Source organism: Archocentrus centrarchus, chromosome 24, assembly GCF_007364275.1.
Source record: "Archocentrus centrarchus isolate MPI-CPG fArcCen1 chromosome 24, fArcCen1, whole genome shotgun sequence".
Classification (NCBI taxonomy): Eukaryota; Metazoa; Chordata; class Actinopteri; order Cichliformes; family Cichlidae; genus Archocentrus; species Archocentrus centrarchus.
The window spans coordinates 21,185,358-21,209,137 of NC_044369.1; positions in this window are offsets into that span (position 1 = coordinate 21,185,358).

Consider the following 23,780-nt stretch of genomic DNA (forward strand, 5'->3'; position numbering starts at 1 on the left):
CTGAACGATTGCCAGTAATGCATCTGTGGGGAGATAAATATGATATTTCATTAATGTCAGTTGGAATATGTTCAATTCCTATGTTCAGCAGCCCTGGTTATACAATATCAATCACTCAGCAGCACATAAATGCATTAACCTACCCTGTTATGATAGTGAGAGATGCTATCAGGAGACAAGATGTCTGCACTGATGAAATATCGCTCATCTCAATACTGACTTTGTATTGATTTTGTGGTTAGACACTGGGGTTGATTTGATAGCGCATGTCCAATTAAAAGTTTTCATTAAAAATTTTTCCCATGATTTTTTTTTTTCTGTTCTTCGAGCCACTTAATTTTAAACACGACCACAAAAAAGGCCATCATTTGGTTCCAGATAACGACTCAGCAAGGGGTACTCTGACATTTGTATTTCATTTTACTCTATTATTATGTCTGTGCACATTGATGTTCTTCCTTCAGACAGTGACAGTGTAAAATGGCCAAAGCACATGTTTAACTGTACTCAACATGAATTAATAAGCCCTAGAAACTCAATTTGGACATAGATTTTTATATGGGCATTCAGATCATCTAAGTCCATATGTCATTGTTAAGATTTATAAGAGTTACTCAGTGATGTTCACTTCTTACAGGGTGAAATAACCTTAATTTGTGAAATTTGTGTGTTCCTATTTGAACCAAATTTGTTCAGTTTTAGCATCTGCAAACCCATAATGCTTGTTCTCAGTAATGTTGCAATGCTTTGTTTTTCTTTATTTCATTACATTTTGTCATGTCACATCCCCTCTCAGATGCTGATGCACTAATGGGCTGGGTATTATGTGATTTCACTGCATATGTTTGGACTGTTTCTTTAAACTGGTGCATGTTAGCTCTAGAGCTACAGGTTCCCTAATACTGTGGGATAGATGTAGCTTTGATACATCTTGCTGTAATTTAACCATAAATGATTTAGATTATTATAATATGAAAAACAAGTTCTTTGTCATTCATTCTGGTTGCTGGATTAAAACAACAAGGGCAAATGGCATTACTGTTCCTGTCTCAAAACGTTGGGGAAATGAGTGGCACAGTTTGCTTTTCATGTTATCTCTTTATGGATGCACAAGTGAAGCTCTGAAGTCAAATCCTGTCAATGTATTGCAGATTGCAAGATGCTTTTTTCATGCTGCATTTGCCATGTTTACTCTAAGGATGAGTCTGCAGTCAGACATGTCTTTACAGATTTAAAAGTTGCTATGTTTACTCTGTGTTTTCTTGCTGTAGTGGTGAACCATAGTTGGCATACACAAATATACTTAGCTGTACTGAACTCCCCATGGATACATTTTGAGCAGCAATGAAACATGTGGTGGTGCTGGTGAAATTCTGAGACAGATAAACAAGAAAAGCTGCATTTGCAGCATGTTGAACAGCCTGCCTCTTTGTATACACTGCTTTGATTAATCCTAGTCAGTTCAAAGCAATAATGATGACTAATATTTTGAGCACTAAGAATCATCTGATGGAAAGCACAACAAGCTGGACTTCACTAACAGTAGTGTAGTGGAGCCCTGAGGATGGCACTGTGGAGACATGGAGAGAAAGAGCAGAGCCTAGAATTAAAGAAGGATACAGTTCAGCAGCACAGTTGATCAGACTGAAGCTCAGTTCCAATAGCAGGCACAGGATGGACTTGTTATGCATATCGATAACTTCATGTAGATTCAAAGAAAGCATTATACATGGGTAATAAATATACCTTAAGGCCATATATTATTATTACAGAGGCAATGTTTGTGAAAATTATATGAATGACTCCCAAATGAATTTTTACTTCCTCTTCCATTAATTATTTTTTAATTAGGTGAGGTTATAGAGCATAAGAAAATTGCCACCTCAATTCAGTTTCTAAAAACCTAATTTAGTTTTTCTTTTATGCAATTTTGGATGGGGGAATTGTGAAGTGCGTATTTCAAGGTGGGATATTTTTTAGGGAGTCTTTATGAGGACCAGCTTGGGTTTTTGGTGAGTGGAGTGATTTTTGGAAATGTGAGAATATTTGGGCTTTTGCTAAGGTTAGTGAATGAATTTTTAGAATGAGGTTTTGGATGGGATGTATAAGATTATGATAAAGTAGGGATGTCTCCAAAAAGATGTAGAAGTACAAATAAATTAACAGCAGGTTCTTCAAATAAGCTGTTGCATTAGTTTTGTTACAGCTGTCTAAGTGAAAGTTTCTTTAACAACATTTCAATTCAACTTCACTTTATTCAACTTTGAAAAATGATGCAGACGGCCTGATGGGACATTATTTCCACTTTTCCTTTTTCCCCTTCCCTCTTCTTCCCTGTTTTTTGGTTGTGATCAGATAAGCACAGAACAACCTCTTGATTTACAGAGTACTATTACTGGATTGCAATTTATTAAATATATATTTTTGTATCTATTGTCTATCAAGCCTTGTAAGAGGGTAAAAGTGGGGGTATAAGGGGGTATAAGTTTGTGTTCTCCACCTTGTATGAGTGTAATCCCACCTTGTGGTGTGAAGCTTTTGCACTGTGTGCTGCATTTCATTTGTTCTGTTGTGTTCTAAGTGATATGGTGATAATATGGAACAATTCTGGTAAACAAGCTCTCGCTTATGAGAGATTTGAGGAACGATGCCCAGCTGAAGGACATCGAGCAAACATGAAGTAACCCTGCTGTTGGGTTTAGTCCCAAAAATGATTTAAGGTCAAGGTTGGCATAAAGACCATAGTTTGGGTTTAAACACACCCTGTCACAATGTTAAACATGTTAGAAAGCGGTACTCTTTAGATCAGTAGGGTGCTTGTCATAATCACAGAGTTTTGTGGTTTTAGGGTTTTGTATTTGTAGTTAATATATTTCAGTTTGGGTTTCTGATTGGGTTTTATTTTTATTCTAATATTCAAAGTTTGGATTTTTGTGTTTGTTGAATTTTTGGATTACTGTTTTGATTTCTTCATTGTGCTTACTGTGCTTGTCCTACTAGTGCAGCATTCAATGCCATTGACCACAATATTTGACTACAGAGATTAGAGCACACTGTTGGTATTAAAGGAACTGCGATGCAGTGGTTTGAATCATATCTAAAAGTAAAAGTAAAATTTTATTTATATAGCACCTTTCTAGGTAAAATCACAAAGTGCTTTACAGCAATTAAAAGAAAACAGTGATACACAATAAAACACACACAAACCACTAGTTTAAAGCAAGCCTGTACAAATGAGTCTTGAGCTGTTCTTTAAATGATTCAATAGAGTCCACAGATCTCAGGTGTGATGGTAGTGCATTCCACAATTTAGGACCTGCAACCTTGAAAGCACAGTCTCCCTTAGTTTTTAGTCTAGAGCGTGGAACCACTAAGAGATATTGGTCAGAAGACCTCAGCAGTCTGTGCGTTATGTATGGGTGTAAGAGCTCACTAATATATTCAAGCATTTGACCATGCAGAGCTCTGAAAGTGATCACCAAGATCTTAAACTGGGATCTGAACTTTATGGGAAGCCAGTGCAGAGATGACAAGATAGGTGTCACATGAGACCACTTAGGGGATCCTTTAAGTAGCCTGGCAGCAGCATTTTGGACCAACTGGAGGCGATCCAAAGATGATTTGCTGAGACCAATGTATAAAGAATTACAGTAGTCCAACCGAGAGGAGACAAAAGCATGAACAATAATTTCCAATTCCGGCTTGGACACCATTCGACTGAGGCGGGCAACATTTCGCAAATGACAAAAGCAGGATCGCACAAGGCTATTAACATGTTTCTCAACGCTAAGAGCTTGGTCAAATGTAACTCCTAGGTTTGGAACATTTGACTGAACCATTGATGATAAAAAACCAAGATTGTTTATCACAGTGGGAACAAAGCTATCAGGTGCACAGACAAGAACTTCAGTTTTCCCGGTGTTAAGTGAAACGTAGTTAACAGCCATCCAGTTCTTTACAGCCTCAACACAATTCTGAAGAATAGATAGTTTTTAACATTCTGTGGAGAAAAGGAAATATACAGCTGAATATCATCAGCGTAACAATGATATGAGACCTCTTTAAATGTGCCCAAAATGTCTCTGAAAGGTAGTAAATACAAAGTGAACAAGATAGGACCCAACACAGAGTCCTGGGGCACACCACAGGACAGAGCAGCAGATCAGGATGTAAAACTATCAGCAGCCACTGAGAAGCTTCTGTCTGAGAGGTAAGAGCGGAACCAATCTAAGGCTGATCCAGAGATGCCCACCCATGTCCTTAACCTGTCAATTAAAATGTTATGATCTACTGTGTCAAATGCTGCCGATAAGTCCAGGAGTACAAGAACAGAGTATTCACCTGCATCCCTTTCCATTAGAATATCGTTAGAGACTCTTAGGAGAGCAGTTTCAGTGGAGTGCAGGTTACGAAATCCAGACTGAAATTTATCGAGTATGTTATATTTAGCTAACATAACATTTAGCTGTTTGGCCACAACTTTTTCTAAGACTTTTGATATAAAAGAAAGCTTTGAAATTGGTCTAAATTTTGAGGAAGTGAAGGATCAGCATCAGGCTTTTTCAATAGGGGATGAATAACAGCTTGTTTAAAATATCGGGGGACAGAGCCAGTAACCACTGACCTGTTAATTATTGTTAACACACATGGCCCAATGGTGCAAAAAAACTTTCTTAAATAAAAATGTGGGTAAAACATCAATGGAGCTAGAGTAGGGTTTCATGCTATCAACCACACTTAGGAGATCTTTTAATGATATTGGTGAAAAGTTCTCCAGGGTTGAAGGCCGAGTGGGAAGTAAGGCAGAAGAAGATACCAGGGGATTTATGTTTGCTCTGATATTGTTAACTTTACCAATAAAAAAGGATAAAAAGTTTTCACAGTCTTCATTAGACTGAATGGCTGAAGTAGGAGAAGCAGCTGTAACAATCTGTTTGATTGTGTCAAATAGCATTTTTGGATTTCGTCTACTGTTAGAAATCAGCCGAGAGAAATAAGCAGCTCTTGCATCCTTCACCATGTTATTAAAAGAAAATGTAAGTTCCTTTAAGTGAATTAGGTGGACTTAGCTTATATATTCCAATTTGTGCGTGTAAACAGGAGTTTTCCTCATGCATAAAAGTTAGTCAAGGAGTTCCACAGGGTTCTGTGCTGGGAACAATATTTCTATATTACACATGCTTCCCTTAGGCATTATTATTAGAAAGCCATTCATCATTTATACACAAAGCCAAATTATACAAATCAACCAGTTAAACTGCAAGTACTATGCCTTCAGACTTAAAGGCCTGAATGATCAGGTCACTCTAAAAGCTCCCTGAACAGTCTTCAGTTGATCCAAAATGCTAAAGCAAAAGTATGAATTGGGACTAGAAAGAGAGCGAGTATGTTTCTCCCATTTTAGCTTCCCTTCACTGGCTGCCTAGAATTTAAAATCCTTCTTCTCATATACAAAATCTTGAATAATCAGGCCTCACCATATCTTAAAGACCTAATAGTACCTCATTATCCTAACAGAGCAGTTCATGCTCAGACTGCTGGCTTATTTGTGGTTCCCAGGGTATTTAAAAGTAGAATGGGAGGCAGATCCTTCAGCTTTCAGACCCCTCTGTGGAACCAGCTACCAGCCCGGATTCGGGAGACAGACACCCCCTCTTATTAGGCTGAAAACTTTCCTTTTGATAAAGCTCATAGGTAACCCTAAACCTTAGTTGCACTGCAATAGGCTTTGCTCGGGGCTTCCCACAATGGGAATGAGTGGTTCTTATTCACTCATCTCTTTTCACTCCCTCTGTGTTTATACACCACAACTATATTAATCATTAGTAATTATTAATCTCTGGCTCCCTCCCATTGTGTGTCTTTTGTCCTCTCTCTCTGCTCTCTGCTCTCTTCTCTTCTCTTTCCCCTCACCCCCCAACCAGTCGCAGCAGATGGCTGCCCCTCCCTGAGCCCGGTTCTGCTGGAGGTTTCTTTCTATTAAACGGGAGTTTTTCCTTCCCGCTGTTGCCAAGTGCTTGCTCATAGGATTGTTGGGACTTTCTCTATATTATTGTAGGGTCTTTACTTTACAATGTAAAACACCTTAAGGTGACTGTTGTTATGATTTGGGTTTTGCTTACTCCATGTCTGATTATCTTCCTTCACCTGTGTCTACAAACCCAATTCCAAAAATGTAGGGATGTTGTGTACAATGCAAATAAAAAAGAGAATTCAATGATTTTTCAAATCTCATAAACCTATATTTTATTCACAACAGAATATAGAAAGCATATCAAATATTTAAACTGACAAACTGTACAATTTTCAGAAAAAGAAATAGTAGCTCATTTTGAATTTGATAGAAGCAACACGTCCCAAAAAAAGTTGGGGGCAAGAACAGACTGGAAAAGTAAGTGATACTAACAAGAAACAGCTGGGGGAACATTTTGGTTTTCTGGCAACAGGCCAGTAACAAAAAGAAATAAAGCTGGACAGACGTTTGCCAAGCTGCAAAAAAAAAAAAAAAAAAAAAAAAAATGCATCTACAAATTTCAGAATAAGGCTCCTAAACATAAAATTGTTAAGACTTGGAAATCTCATCAATTTCCGGTACATAATATCATCAAGTGTTTCAGAGAATCTGGAGAAATCTTACAAGGGACAAGGCGGAAAATCAATATGGGAAGCCCGTGATCTTTGGGCCCTCAGTTGGCACAAACAGGGTTGATTCTGTTATGGAAATCACTGCATGGCCTCACAAACACTTGCAGAAATCACTGCCTGTGAGCACAGTTCACCGTGCCATCTACAAATGCAGGTTAAAGCTCTATCATGCAAAGAAGCCACATGTGAATAGGATCCAGAAACCGTCTTCTCTGGGTCAAAGCTCAGTTAAAATGAACTGCGGCAAAGTGGAAAACCGACAAATCAAAATTTTAAACTTTTTTTGGAAAACGTGGACGCTGCATCCTCCAGAGCAAAGAGAAGATGGGCCTTCTGGCTTGTTATCTGCACTCTATCGGGGGTGCTCCGGGCCTATGGAATTGACAGTGTGCACATCTGAAAGCTCACTATGAATGCTGAAAGGTATATACAGGTTTTAGAGCCCATCCAGATGATAATGCTAAACCAGATACTGCATCTATTTCAACAGCATGGCTTCAGAGTAGAAAAGTCTGAACTGGCCTGTCTGCAATCCAGACCTTTTCACCAACTGAAAGCATTTGGAGCATCATGAAAAAACAAAACAAAACAAAAAGACTAAGACAAGAATTATATCAGACAAGAACGGGACAACATTCCTCTCCCAAAAAGCCGGCAACTGGTCTCCTCAGTTCCCAGACATCTACGGACTGTTGTTAAAAGGAGAGGGGATGCTGCACAGTAGTAATCATGGCCCTCTAGAAATGTTTGTGAGACCTGTTGGTGCAATCAATCTCAAAATGCACCTAATATTTTTCTTATAATGGTACATTTTCTCAACATTTGGTTTGTTATCCATGTTCTATTGTCAATAAAATATGGTTTATGAGATTTAAAAAATCATTGTATTCTGTTTTAATTTTCATTTTTGACAGTGTCTCAAGTTTTTTGGAATTGGGGTTGTAATCCCCAATTAGCCCTCAGTGTGTAAATATAATCCTGTCTTCCCCTTGTCCTTTGTCGAAGTGTTGGTGTGCTTCCCCTGATGTGCTTTCTACCTGCCCTAACTGTGTTAGGATTTGTGTTTTGTTTTTTTTTCTTTTTGGATTGAATTGTTGAAATTTGATTACAGCCTAACAAAAAGCTCTTTCTGTTGGAACTATTTTCAGCTTGGATTTGGGTCAGCACCTTTACACTCCCTTCTCCCACAGTGACTTCCACCACATCTAATTGTGACAACACAAGTGCCCTTGCCACAAGAGGACACTTTACCTTAAAATGTAAGTATAGGGTGTAAAAATAGCCCACACGGATGCCCTATGGGGTTGCTTTTCTATGGTTTGACAGTATCATCAATCCATGTCAGTAGATTAACAGAGCAGATATTGATTTCTGCAGTAAATGTACAATCAAGATTCATTTTAGTTTAGCAAATCTTACAGTCATGTATGTGAATGTGCAGCATGAAATCTACTGGTGAGACTTAAAGAGATTTAAATGATTTCCAAAGTAAGATAAATTCTGTCATGTGACCCAACCCTTTCTCTAGTATGGCTTTGCACAACAAAACTGTACTGCCTTTAGTTTGCACTATCCTGGTAATGGTGTGGATATTTCTTATAGCATTCAGAATACCTATAGATCAGATTTTCATTAAACAGGAAGGGAAACAGAGTGTGTTAATAGCAGGCAGAAAACAATTTGGCCAATGTGTGTGTGTGTGTGTGTGTGTGTGTGTGTGTGTGTGTGCGTATGTTTATAATACCTTGTGGGGACAATTTTCCTGACATATACTACGTTGTGGGGACCAATTGCTCCTTGTGGGGACTGGAACCTTGTCCCCACAAGGGGAAACCCTGTTTTTGGGTCAGGGGTCAGAGTTAGGGCTAAGGTATGAATTGAGTTTAGGTTAGGGTTAGGGTTAGGTATGTGATGGTTAGGGTTAGGAAAAGGGTAAAGGTAAGGTTTAGGCTGTAGAAATGAATGGAAGTCAATGGAAATTCCCCACAAAGATAGCAAAACACACTTGTGTGTGTGTGTGTGTGTGTGTGTGTGTGTGCGTGTGTGTGTGTGTGTGTGTGTGTGTGTGTGTGTGTGTGTGTGTGTGTTTGAGAGAAAGACAGATGCTGAATGCATGGACAACTAATCAATACATGGAGTGCAGAGCAGATGAGGACAGCAGATACTCATTTCTGAAGTAAATAGCCCCATGCTTATTGTGACCAACTGAGTGTGTCATTGATTAATTATTAAGCACACTCAGAGGAGATTCTGAGCAATAAGCAACACAGAGACTATACTGTTAGCATCCTTGGTCCTTAGGCAACATTTTAAACAGTGTTAGAAAATGAATATTTTTTTCAGTTTGCGTATATTGATGTTCTGGAAGCTGGAGAATCCTTTTGTTTTGTAGCATTTTACAATGCCTTCCTCTGCCACACGCAGGAAAAAGGTCTGATGCATATTTAAAACACACAATGGAGCCTAAAATTCTTCATATTAGATATTAAACAACTCCATATAACATTTAAATTACCTGACTGCCTGTTGAACAAAGTTAGAATGCAGGTAAAAAGAATATGGATTGTCAGACTTGTGCCCTCAATGTGTTCCTTGCGTAATAATATGACTACAGTACAGTGAGTTAAAAGTTAACAAAATGAAGCAATTCCTCGTTTATTGTTTTTGCACTTATTTTGTAAAACTGTTTTGCATGTTTGGAGTGCTTTGGAAATCAAATACTCAAAGCAGCAGAAAATTTCTGAAACCTGAATTTGATAAAACATAAGCCCACAGCGCAGTCACAGCTAGAAATCCCCAAATGTTCATTGAAATTATAATGCAACAGTGAAGCAACAAATACGTGCACAACACCCAGTCACCATTTTTGTTAAATCCAAGTTATTTCAATTATTTAAAATCTAGATTTAATTTTTAAAGTATTTTCAGAAATTATGCACATGAGTAAACCTTGAATTGCTAATTTGTTCTCTCAACTCATTATTATTTTTTTTTTTTTAAAAGAAATACAACTCTTTTAAACTTCCCAGCAGGAGCTGTTTGGAAGTTGTGATGCTAAATTGCAGCCCCTCATAAATCCACACTCATCAACAAATTTTTTTTTAACAAAGTACAGCTTCCTCATGGGTTGTCTTTGTACCAGCTCTGGGTTACATATTCATATTTATCTGCATATGAATATGTGAAGCTTTCATAAGTAAGTTCTTACATTTGTATCCACTTGAAGTGTGAGTTTTTTTTAAATCATGTTTGACTGGACTTTGGTTGCATGCAGTAAAAAAGTCCCTGTGGAGAGCAAAGAGGGAATTTGCCAGAGTGCTATTTCAAAACACTGGCTATCATCTCATGAATCTCACGATAGTTCAGCTCTTTGGAGATTTTTAAATTTATCTACATTTGTTAACTATCACAAGTGGATGGTTCGGAAAGTCTTGACACCTAACATCAAAAGCACTAAAAAAACTGGCCGTTGGCCCCAGAAGCTAAGTCAGCAGACAAACCAATTGGTTCCCTGCCTTGGCAGTAATTAGGCCTCAGTGACACAAGCCTAGAGTCCGGTTGGTGAACCCCTGGCAACCTTAGATTGCTCATGAAATATGTGCTTTCCGTGCCTGGTTTGTCAGTTGTTGACAGACGTTGTTGGCTACCACTGGGTGAAATTTGTTGTGAAGAGTGTGCTGCATTGAAAATCTTGAGATTACTATGGTCAATAGCAGGCTGTCGTGGTCACCCACAGTTTGCATGGAAGACATTGATTTGTCTGCAGAAACATTGCAGTGGTGAAACTTGAAAAAGTAAGATGCAAACTGAAAAAGGAGAGCATTCATCTTTGAATGAAAAGTTGAAACTTATTGAGGAAACCAACATGTTCCAGAAGACCAACAGTCTCCAGTTTGTGCTACACGCCTCACAATTTCACTGCTGCTTGGTGAGCATTTGGTGAGTGCTTGCAGACAAGTCTGCATTTTCCATACAAACTAAATGCAACCATGGTGAGCTGGTAGCAACCAAAGCAATTGCATAAAGTTATTCAGTGGAGCACGTATACCTCTTTGCAGCCAATTTCACCCAGCAACAGCAAGCAACCTGGAGCAACCACTTGCCAACCGGTTGGGGAATACACATTTTCCCCTAGTAACCAGTGTTACCAGGGGGTCAGTAACTGATCTCTAGATGCACATGGCTGGGGCTTTAACAATCTTATTTCACAGTGACTGCAAGCATCCTCCAGCAAGGGAATATACTCACGTTTCCCTAGTGATGAGTGGTTGCCAGGCAGTCGGCAACTGGTCTCTAGATCTGTGTGACTGTGGCCTTAAGAGCTATGAAAAGGTTGTGTGCACACATTAAAATTAGATTGACCCACATTCAGAGACACAAAAGTATCAGGAGTGAAACTCCAAACCACAGAGAGCTTCATACAGAGAATTTCCAAACAGAGATTTAAGTCTCGTCTCCAGTACAGTTCAGGCCAGAAAAGACGGGTAAAACATAAACTGGCGTGAAGTGACTTTCAAGTTGAAAGTAGGAGGGGAACTTGCAAGTTAATTTTAAAGAATTTAAAGTATATAAATGCAAAGTGTGTAATGGATAATTATAATGAGCATTTGAGATTTGATCTCAAATATAAAGAATATGCTGTCTGTAACCTAAGAAGGACAAAAACACAATATGATCACAGCATAAATGTCAGAAGACTGAGATACAGCACAAAGTCGAAGCAACCACTTAAAAAAAAAATCAGTCATTTGTAATGCGGCCTTGATCCTAGGGCCATTAAGTGTAATGAATGGTGCCTCATTCATATTCCCAAGTGCATAGAAGAAAAAGTAAGTTCTTTATAGATTTGATCTTAGTAGGCAGCTCAACACTGCAGCAGCTGTATCTGCTGAAATGCTTTTGAAGAACTACATTTCATCAATTTCATACTGAAAGAAGAGTTCAAATTGGTGTTTAACGTGACCCAGAGGGCTTTAAAATAGGCCAGTGTATACCTCCCTGTCATTTCCAAAGGCAGTCTTCTTTTTTCAAAGTCTTGGTGGAACCTGAGGACATGAAAGCAACTCATTAAAGAAACAGATTTTTTTTTTACCGGATTTATGATATCTTTCAGGTTTGGCATCTAATTAGACTGCTTTCTAGGGAAGTGCTGCAGGAAGGTCTGTGATAAAGACAGTGCTCCTGTCAAATGTTAAGGAATACTTCAGATGAAACAGATGGATGACTGTTTCTGAGTTAGATCTAAAAGGGGATAATTTTGATCAAGAAACAATGACAGTCTGTGCTTCTTTCTAGACAGACACCGTCCTGGTTGGCCTCAGTATTCAGCCTTAGTGTTCGAACAAAATGAGCAGTTTTTCTTTTGAGCATTTGATCTGCAGAGTCCTCAAAGGGAATCTGTCGTTTTTCATCCAGATATGAATCCTGCATGATAACTAGATTATTCTTCTGGTGCTGCAGCTTACAACAATATGCTCACACTGACAGGGAAAAAAAAAAAAAAAAAACGCAACTAGACAGAGATGTGAGACCAGATAATGCTCACACAGGTACATAGAATACACACGGAGACATCGACAGATGGGTGTGTGTATTACACACAGCCACGCATCTGGTGTTTTAAGGCAATGTCAGTGTTTCAGAAGTCAACATGTAAAAGCTGGCAAAATTGCCTGAGGATTTGGAATCAGAGCTGCGCCCACAATTGATTGTGATGTTTGTCCACTCGCTCCGCATCTAAATGAGGACAGGAAGCTCATGTAAACACTGACAATGCAACCAAGATATTCTCAGCACAGGTCCTCCTGGCTACTCAGACTGACTCTATTACATGCTTAGATCATACATGTCTCCACATTGTGGCTACATGTCTGTGTCAGTGCACATGCATGTGTGGGTATTGCAATGCAAATGAGTAGTTCAGCTCCAAGGACATGATTAGTGGTGTGCATTACAGATGCTTGTGCCAGCCTTGTTCTGGGCCTCTCTTTGCTCACTGGCTCTGCTCAGCCAATTGCTGGCTCATGCCACCTGCATGCAGGACACTCTGAAAATACAAATTCACCTTACATGCCCAGTAACATGGAGAATGGCTGTATTATCAGTGGAAAATAATCATGAAAAATTAACAAACCCTTGCCTACAGGGAGCTTCTGTTCAGGATCGTGTTCTTTAAACATTTTCTGAAAGCTTACATATGCTTCCTGCATAGTGGGGGGGGGGGGGGGGGGGGGGGGGGGGGGAGTGGTAGTTACATGAAGACTGACATCTCTTAGCAAGCTGAGTTTGTCTCCAAAATAATGTGTATTCAGTGCTTCAGTTCAGCTGTTTTGCATTCTTTTCCTGCTGACTTTTCATACTCAGCAGAGGAAATATGCCACATATGGATACCAATATGAATGGTGAATTCAGAAAAGCAACAAATGAAACACTGCTCTCAAAAAGAAAAGAAAAAATATACACAAAATGCCCCCAGTAGAAGCTGAACATTTCAGAAAAGCCACAAAATGATAACGCTCTGCAGGATTGGAGCTGCAGTTGGGTAAATTTTTCTTACAGCAGGGGAAAATTGCCACTGCCAACGGCCCTTTCATTTATAGATAGAAATCATCAGGGATCTAACAAATGTCAAAAAATTTGACAGGAAAACTCAGAGCTTCTGTTGAGCATCCCATCATCTGCAAAACAATACAAAAAAGTACAGATTTGGAACAGTCCCATGGAGACTTTCCCTTTTTTTTTTTTTTTTTTTTTAATTTACATTTAACCAGCCTCATTCCATGTCAGACGGTGAACATCAAGTCCTATAATTAAACTCTTTCTACTGGGAGATCAGAAACACAACATTGCTTTCAGTGTTGAGATGTCCCTTTTCATGCATATTTATATACATGTCATGTTCTTCTTTCAGTTTGCATGTGCCTTGCACATTATCACATCTACCTGCCAGCTGGAAATCAGTTTGATTGCACTTTTTTTTTTTTTGCATCTATAAGTGAGGTGAATATGACATGGCACCCTGAAGACTATTACATTTGTTTTCAACATGCTGCACCTAATCACATGCTTCATATCATTCAGACTGTACAGAACAAAACACTTAAGCCAGGCGATTTCAGGCTTTCAATTCCCATTCTCTGCAGGTGAATTTTGAGACCCCCCCATCTCCAATAGCATACTCTGCTTGCGAGCAGAGCCATGGTGTGACGGTGCACTGCCCTCAACTGAGCTGTAATGACACCGCAGTCAACTAACAGACCTTAAGCATGTGCAGCCATACAGAAGACAGGAAGAGAGAGAGAGAGAGAGAGAGAAAGATGGTGGCATTTACAAGACTCACTTTGTTGAGCATTGAGCAGTGCTGCGGGTCGTCTGTGACATCAGAGCTGCTGTTGTTTCCGCACTGACTTGTGTTTCTGTTTCATTCATCTCACAGATAGGAGCTGAGCTTTTTCACAGCTGTAATGACTCCCTTGCATTGTTAATCTCATGCACTTCCTGTTGCTGTTTAACGGTGAAAGCCTTCCAGCTGTGCTCAGGAACCCAAACCAGGGGGAATCTGTTGATACTGTCCTCATTTATTATTATTATTATTTTTAATTTGGTTTAGTGCCTTTTTCATATTGCTCAATGCCTTTGTTCTAGCGCTTTAACATCTGTAAGAGCCTTTTTATAGCATGTTTTTAATCTTTTTTTACTTCAATGTGTTGCGTTGTATAAAGGTCATCTGGCACAATATTAATATTATTTTTCTTTGTTTGATGTACTGCCATATTTGCTTTTGCACCAGGGACTGTTTGGTGCAACAAATCATCTCTTAAATAATAAATAAATATTCACTTTCTGACAAAATTGAGTTTGAAAAAATTAAAGGCAAGAAGTTTGGATTTAAAATGTAAATAAATAGAACGTGTGCAAAAGTCTTGAGCCACCCCTCATTTCTTTAATTTACACTAGACAATTGGGGAATAGCAATTTACTGAAACATACATGGAAATACAGTATATAAAGAAAACAAAACAGAGGTTGTACAGTCCTAACAAGCTTGAAAATCAATATCTGTGTGACCACCTTTATTCTTCAACACAGCCTGAACTCTCTTAGGCAGCTTGCTTGTCATTTTTTTTAAGTAGTCTTCAGGAATAGTTCTCAAGGCCTCTTGAAGGACATTCAAAGCTCTTCTTTAGATGTTGGCTGCTTTTTATTCCATTCTCTGTCAAGATGGTCCCACACTGCTTCAGTAATGGTCAGGTACAAGGACTGGACTGAAAATGAGTGAAAAAGCAGCAAGTGTCCAAAGAAAACTTTGAAAGACCTTCAGAAAGCTTGGAAAACTATTTCTCAAGACCACTTTTTAAAAAATTAACAAAATGTCTGGCTTCTTGAAACATAATATAAAGAAATGAGGATTTAACCTTCACAACCTAATACATTTCCAGAACTGCTGGGAAAATGTGCTAAACTCTGAGCTGTTGCATCTTTGTGGAGCATTTTTACAAATCCTTTTGATTTTTTTTTTTTTTTTTTTTTTTTTAGAAAAGGAAAACAACAGGCAGGATTAAGCTACATATTTTTGCAGTGGCTTATGGACTTGACATTAGGAGATGCTATTTTTGGCTGTGAATCACATATACAGTACTGTGAAAAAGTATTTGTGCCCTTCCTTATTTCTTAGTTTTCTGCATATTTGTCAGACTTAAATGTTTCAGATTATCAAACAAATTTTAATATTTGACAAAGATAACCCAAGTAAATAAAAAATGTAGTTTTTAAATAATTATGTTATTTATTAAGTGAAATAAGCTATCCAAACCTACATGGGCCTGTGTGAAAAAGGGTGATCAACCACATTTTTTAACATTCAGTTTCATTAGCCACACTCAGGCCTGGTTACTGCCAGACCTGCTGAATCAAGAAATCACTTATATAGAACCTGTCTGACAAAGTGAAGTAGGCTAAAAGACCTCAAAAAGCAACACAACATGCCACGATCTAAAGAAACAACTGAGAAACAAAGTCACCAACATCTGTCAGTCTGGAAAGGGTTACAAAGCCATTTCTAAGGCTTTGGGACTCCAGTGAACTACGGTGAGAGCCGATATCCACAAATGGGAAAACTCGGAGCAGCGGTGAACTTTCCCAGTAGTGGCCAAACCAAATTACATACACGAAAAATTGCATTGATGCCTAATCCAGGAGGTCACAAAAGAACCCAAAACAACACCTAAAGAACTGCAGACCTCACTTGCCTCAGATTCAACAGTAATAAAGAGACTGGACAAAAATGGCATTGATGGGAGAGTTTCAGGGAGAAAACCACTGCTGACCAGAAAGAACACAAAAGCTTGATGATCCCCACGACTTCTGGGAAAATATTCTGTGGACTGACAAAACAAAATGTGAATTTTTTAGAAGGTTTGCATCCCATCTGGTAACAACAGTATTTCATAAAAATGATCATACCAGCACTGAAACATGGTGGTGGTAGTGTGATGGTCTGGAGCTACTTTGCAGCTTCAGGACCTGTATGATTGCTGTAATTGATGGAACCATGAATTCTGCTCTCTGCAAGAAAATCCTGAAGGAGAATATCCAGCCATCAGTTTGTGCCCTGAAGTTCAAATATTAGGTTTAGGGAGCAATTACTTTTTCACACGGGGTCAGGTATGTTTGGATAACTGTGTTTCCCTTTATGAACAAAATCATCATTTCAAAACCGTATTTTGTATTCACTCACGTTTTCTTTGTCTAATATTAAAATTGGTTTGAAGTGTGACAAAAATGCAAAAAAAACCCAAGAAATCAGGAAGGGGGCATATCATTTTTCACAGCACTGTAGCTACTTGTTGTTGAAATAATAGCACAGAAACTCTTTTGGAGTTTAGTTTATTGTCACGAATAAATTAAAAGTACATTTTTCTCTTATCTACCACAAAGGGATGACTTTTATTTGCATCCCCAGTTCACTATTTACTGAATGTGAAACAGCAACATTGCTCTGTTGCTGACTTTATTAGGATATTAAGCTCTTGGTTAATTAACCACCAACAAACAATAAAAGATGAATATTGTGCTTGAGGAGAAATCAAGTGAGACTGACACTGTTTAATAAAGTGTAGAAAGTTGACCACACTGAATGATGCCACACTTAAAGCTCTCACATTTTACCATGCTGATGTGAGATTCAATTGATTTACCTCACAGTAACAGAAAACAAGCCCTGTCAGCTCTACCATGAAACTATCATGACAGAAAATTCTGTGATACTGATTCATCGATCACTTTCATTTCACTCCCTTTGAGGAAAGGCGAGAGCACCTGATCTTCAATGTGTGCCTCTTACTATCATGTGAGTCTGGTCAAATTCATTGTAGTGGCTATTAAAGCTCTTGTGTCAGTGCCTTGCTGTACAAGAACCCAATAATTTTGCATTAACTTACTCTTAGGCCACTTGTAGGGTAATTTGTGAATGCCTGTAACCTCTGCAAAGGGTCTGGTTGATGTTTAGTTTGTAGTTTGTTAAAGAGTGACTCATTTTTATGGATAGGAGTGTACAGGCAGTATTTGAGCCATACGTAGATTGATGCATTTTAATGAAAATAGAAGTGTCAAGTTTTTGAGAGAATACTGTTTATGACTTTTATATCCAAGTGCCAGCTCATAGGCTAGTACTGTATCTGTAACAAGAAGAGACTGCAAGTGATTCATCATGATAAAAGCAGTGCTTTTCTTTTTTTTCCTGGCTGAATGCTGAATCATTAATTTACATATTGAAATTACACACTTTTTCTGCATTGCGATGCAATGAAACAGCACTACAGAATACAGCCTGAGTGATACATCATTCAGCAAATACACTAGTCAGAAAAGAAAGCAAGCGTATTTATAGGCCAACCCTGTAATATCTATACATATACAAGATGTTCAGTTTGAGTCTCCTGAGTTTCCTCCACTCTTGGAGGAGTGCAGCCTGCAGCTTTACAGTGATCATTGGTTTTCAATGCCTCTGTTCACCCTGCATGTCCCAGACATGTTCAGTAGCAGAAAGACTGGGTATGAATGCTGTGTCTGGATATGCTCCTGATCCAGAAAGGCTGGGATACTCTGGCAGTGGGTTGGCGGTCGTCGTCCTGCTCAAATGGCTGCAGGGTGGGGTTCTGCTGTAAAAATGGCAAGTACAGGTTGGAGCACCTCATCCTGGTACTTCTGTGCAGTCACTTTTCCACTGAGAACAATGAAATCTGAAATGATGCCTTCACAGAAATGCAAGGCTGTGGCAAGAGCTAAAACATCCATGTCAGCATCCAGCGTGCCAACAGCCTTGGTCAACTTCAGTCAGTTGCAGCATGGTGGCACTGATGGCTATGTTCTGCATGTACTGATTTTTGTGCTCTGAGGCTGCTGCCTTGCAAAGGCGGTAAACAGAACCAATTCTGAGGTGTACAAGTGAGTTAATTTGTATTCAGTAAACAAATCACCAATCCCACCACTCACTAAAGCCACTCAGTCAGATCTGAAAACTACTCACATAATATGTTTGGGATTTCTAAGAGATTAAAATAATGCACTGAGAAATGACTCATAACAAAGCCTGAAAATGTGTTTTATAACATAGAATTTGTGTATATTATGGTCCCATCGGCAAATCTGTATCAGCATTACCTGATATGCCCTGATCTGAAAACGTTTGTTTCCGCATTTCACATTACATATTTTATCCAGAGGAGTGATTCTGACTTATAATAGTCATGTAGCAGAGAAGCGTGACAGCTGAGCAAATGGTGGTGTGGAGTCAGAAAAAGGAGTGTCACCCAATGTTACACTGCTCAAACAAAATTTAAAGGAACACTTTTTAATCACGGTACAGAAACTGCTAGTAGAGGTGATACCTGGACCCTACAGAGATTGCACAGGTAGTCCAACTCCTCCACATCAACATCTGCCATTGCCAGAAGGTCCAGCACAGTCTCAAGAACATGGAGGAGATTCCACAAGACAGGCGGTTACTCTTGGAAGAGCCGGACAGGGCCGTAGAACCCTTTTACTACCACAGAGGTCAAGGCCACCAGTGACCCCTGTGGTAGTAGATTACCTTTCACTACCACAGGGATCACCGGTGACCCCTGTGGTAGTAGATATGTGGTAGCACATATCAGTCCATCAGCAGGACTGATATGTGCCCCTTTGTGCAAGGAGGAACAGGATGAGTGCTGCCAGAGCTACAAAGTGGCCTTCTACAGGACACTGGTGTGAATGTCTCTAACCAGGTCCACCACTGGTGCCCTGTGCTTTTTCACAGATGAGAGCAGGTTCACCCTGAGCACATGTGACAGATGTGAAAGGGTCTGGAGAAGCCCTGGAGAACATTATGCTGCCTGTAACATTGGTCAGCATGACCAGTTTGGTGGTCTGAGGAGACATATCCATGGAGGGATGCACAGACCTCTGCAGGCAAGGCACTGGTCCCCTTACTGCCATTAGGTATCAGGATGAAATCCTTGGACCCATTGTCAGACCCTACGCTGGTGCAGTGGGTCCTGGCTCCTCCTGGTACATGACAATGCTCAGCTATGTGGTGAGAATATGCAGGCAGTTCCTGGACAATGAAGGAACTGATACCACTCACTGGCCCCCACACTCACCTGAGCTAGATCCAATAGAACACCTCTGGGACATTATGATCAGTGATGCTCTGGTCCAGATCCTGGAGGAGATCCCCCAGGGACACCATCTGTCTCATTAGGAGCATGCTCTGATGTTGTCAGGCATGCACACAAGCACATGGGGGTGATACAAACTACTGAGTACCATTTTGAGTAGCTGTAATGAAATTTTGGCAAAACGGACTAGCCTGCTGCATCATTTTTTCACTTTAGTTTTCTTTGAATTCAGCCTCTGTAGGTTGATCATTTTCATTTCCATCAAATGATGTGGCATCCTTTCATTCCTGACACATTACCCAGTCCATATCAGTATTTTTTTTATCCTCTTGAGATCTGATCTGTTTTCAAAGTGTCCCTTTAATTTTTTGAGCAGTGTATTAGGATCATAACTTAAAATTCCTGAAGTATCCAGCATAGGTGAAGCTCTACTACAAATCTCTTGAATGAGCCTTATTTTATTTGAATCCTGTTTAACTTTACTTTCTCATTTTCATTCAAACAGGAAAAAAAAAAAAAAAAAAAAGCACAGCTAAAATCAGAATTTATTTCAATTATCTCTGAAACTGTGTTTCATATATGGTCCACAATGTTTTTAAATAATACCAAATTTGAAATCTGAGAAATCAGAGATGCATAAAAACAGTCATACAATGATGAAACACATAAATCCTCCAGCGACTCCTGTCTTGTTTTGTCAGGTGTAATTCCTGTTTGAACAAATTTCTCATGGAGAAATGAATACACACAAGACAAAGTCCTGCAGTTATTAAAGGCCTTTATTGCAGCACACAGGCAAGACAGGAAATCAGGGCTCTGAGACACACATCTGCAGATAAGAGTCTCAGCAAACTCTGCCCACTGTTTCCTTTTATGTAGTAGTGAAAACAAGATCACAATTACCATTAACATGATGGCACTCCCAGAATTTCCCAGTGTTCCTGGCAGTACATCTAAGTCTCCTGAAAGGTCACCATGCTCGAAAACCAGCTAATTTCCCAGGCAAACTGTCTCCACTTACTGTAAATGTCCTAATATTAGTCTGTGAGTGCAACAATCATACATTTCAAACAGTGCTTTATTCTGTACACTTAAAGCACTTTATCTGCCTCACATGCCTCCATCCATCTTCCTCCGCTTATTCAGGGTGGTGGGGAGGCTGGAGCCTATCCCAGCTGTCACAGAGTGAGAGCCAGGGTGCACCCTGGACAGATAGCCAGCCTGTCACAGGGCGAACACAGAGAGACAGGCAACAGTTCACACTCACAGTTTAGAATCAGCAGTTAACCTAAGAAGCATGTCTTTAGACTGTGGGAGGACGCTGCGCTGCTATGCTGTCCAAGATGAACTGATAAGGGAAAATATAAGTAAAGGATTACATGAATGTGAAGGTCTAAAAATATGTATTTTAATTTTCTTTGGAAGAGAACAAAATGCATTTTTACTGTTTGTGTTTAAATTAGTTGCACGTGAGGGTCATGACATAATGTAGGGTGACCCAGTTCCAAAGCACTAAAGGTGGCTCAAAGAGTATGTCTAACTCTCTGGCCCTGATCATGCAAACAAAATATATTTCATTTTATTGCAATTAATCCAACTCTCTAACTAAATACACACAATAAGCATAAATCAAAGCTAAGGTTTGTTTTCCTGGTCTTATACAATTATCTTCTTAAACTTGTTTATTCCTATTTCCAGTACATACCGAATCTTAACTGGCCTTCCTGCTGCTGTTGTGCTTTCAGCTGTGATGCATTCGCAGATCGACACATCTCTTTTCGAGCATTTCTGCCTTCTTGTTAGGACTCACTTTTCTTACTTTTGCAAGCTAGAGCCAATCAAAATGTGGGACATGAGGACAAGGAATAAAAATGCTGTGCAGTCGCAAATGAAGGGAGACACCAGGTCACCCTCTCATCAGCATTCTTTTCCCCTGTAATTACAGAAAACACAGGGATATGTGACTCTGCAGCGCTGTTCAGTGTAACACACATTATCGCTGATCGCATACTGTAGCGGTGTAGTGTAGATGTTCACTTGGCTAAATGTCCGGAGGTAATGATTCATGAAAATCTGCAGAGTGCAGTAATGCAGTGTGCTGTCCAGTCATAAGTTCACAAAAACTGTATCAGCTGCTGCAGCAGCTTTATGGCATTATGTTACATTTCTAATGTACCGTTTAGTGAATGAGGATAGCCTTGGTGACGTCTTCTGATTCGAGTGGAATAAATCTTTTTCTTTACCCTGTACATCTCAGTCACATTCTTCCCTTTTCATATAAAAAATAAACAACACTGATTCAATCAAAAGTTCAGATAGTTTTATATACAGTTTTCCCTATGTTGGCTGTGCAGAGCAGGTCAGAGGTGCTTGCCAGACTACCATCTAAAGCCATATCACAACATATACTATTTGCAGCTGTTTAATTCCTTCTGAAGCAGTTTCCTTGACTTGTCTCCTTCCAGTGTAAAGGCAAGCTAATCCTTCGGTGCTTGTCAAGTCCCCCACATTGTAATGCTGTATCTTCTGCCTGGAAAGCTGCCGCATTAATTCAGTCTCACCTAGTTCAGTGAATGGGAAGGTATTAAAAAGTCCCTCATCCTTTTGTGCCACTCTCCAACGGCAGTGCCTAAAGTATGAATAGAAATGTTATTTCAGTAATTTGCAAGAATCATATTTAAAAAGAGGCCCCATAAAACACTCTGCTCTTCAAGAAATCCCAGAGAACAAGATGATTACATATTCTCTTGTGTGCTCTGGATGCTCTTATCAACCTGATTAGATAGTTTAGGCAACAGCTGGCTCATTTTATGAGGCACAAAAGGGCAATTTACATTTTGTTTTTGCATCTAAGGGTTATAAATGTCACTTGGGCATGGTTTACTTTAGGTATAATAGTCAAAATAAGTGAAGTTTAACCTTTCAGTGTGGATTTAATATTGCTAAACAGGTACACATTTTCAAGATAAGCTGACAACTCACATTTTCTTATGTCCTTGCTTCAATTACAAATGGATCACGAACCATATCACAAAAGCTGAGCCATAGCAGCACCTAATTTTAGCTGAAAGCAGTTCAAGACTCCCCAAAAAGTTTTTTTTTTTTTCCTTTATTGATTTGATATTTTTACAGCAAGGATAAAATGGCTAAAGCACATAAACAACAGAGTTGTTTTTGTCAGCAGCAACAGTGTGATTACAGAGCGATGATCATGCCAGGCACAGTCCCAATCTGGTCAGGTGTACTCAAGGCTGAGAACTAAAGAGGAGGCAGGCTGTAATTTTTGGTCAGCCTAATGGGCTATTTCTTACCTCTGCAGAGCATAACTCTGCCATCTGCTGCAGGGAGTCTCTTTTAGCTCATCACCCCTCTCTCTGGAATGGGGAATGGGCAAATGGCAACCTGAGAGGCGCACTCAGCAGCTGAGTACAGGACTGGACGCATATGGACTCATTGCTATTCTCCCTCATCTCATTCTGTCTCCCTACTCTTACTTTTCTCAGTTTGTCCTCGAAGAACACTCACACACACACACACACACACACACACACACACACACACACACACACACACACACACACACACACACACACACACACACACACACACACACACACATATTGCAAACTTACAAGCTTGTATTTGTATGAAATTAAAGCCTTAACTGAAGTTAATGAAACAACACATAGACTTCAGCCTTTCTTTTTTTTTTTATTATTAAAGCAGCAGCCAAGTGGAAATATAAGGCAAAACCTGCAGTAATTTCTTTCTTTTTTTTTTGGACAGCAAGTGGGCCTTAATGGGACTTTTTCAGTGAGTGACAGTCGAGCACGCAGCTATAAAACTTCATAGCAAGCCCCTGCAGTCTCTTCCATGAAATTTTCCTCCAGATTGTTATAAATGCCAAACGCTCGCTTTGTCCTAAAATAAGCCACGGCAGATCAGGTGTCTGCTTTTGTGCAGCAGCCCCCTCTGTTAAGTCTTCCGCAGTGAGCGCAGATAAGCAATCCTCGGAAAGATGGTATCAGGGATTTACGTTAGGGAAACTGACAACTCCATCACCTCTACTCAGATCAACAGGGAACTGACATACGGAAGAGTCGCTTTAAAAGTCTTTGTATGGCCGTTATGCATCTCTGTGTGAATTTATAACTGTGCCAGGATAGGCTGTGTGTAGGCTAGCAATTTGTCATGCTTTTTGTATAGGTTATAGTCAGTGCAATTTATTTTACAAGAAATAAAGGTGAAAATGTTTTTTGGGTTATTAGGATACAAATTTTAGTCCCTCTCTGACCTGAAGACAGTGACAAGGTGAAATGTTGAAGGTTACACAGGAGGAGGCCTGTCCAGAGGAAGAAAATTACAACAATTTAGCAGAGTGACAAGGCAGGCCTGGAGGCACGAAGCCATATCACTCATGTTCCCTCATGTACGACAGCCAGGGCACACTGCCCTCTCTCTCGCCTCAGGAATACA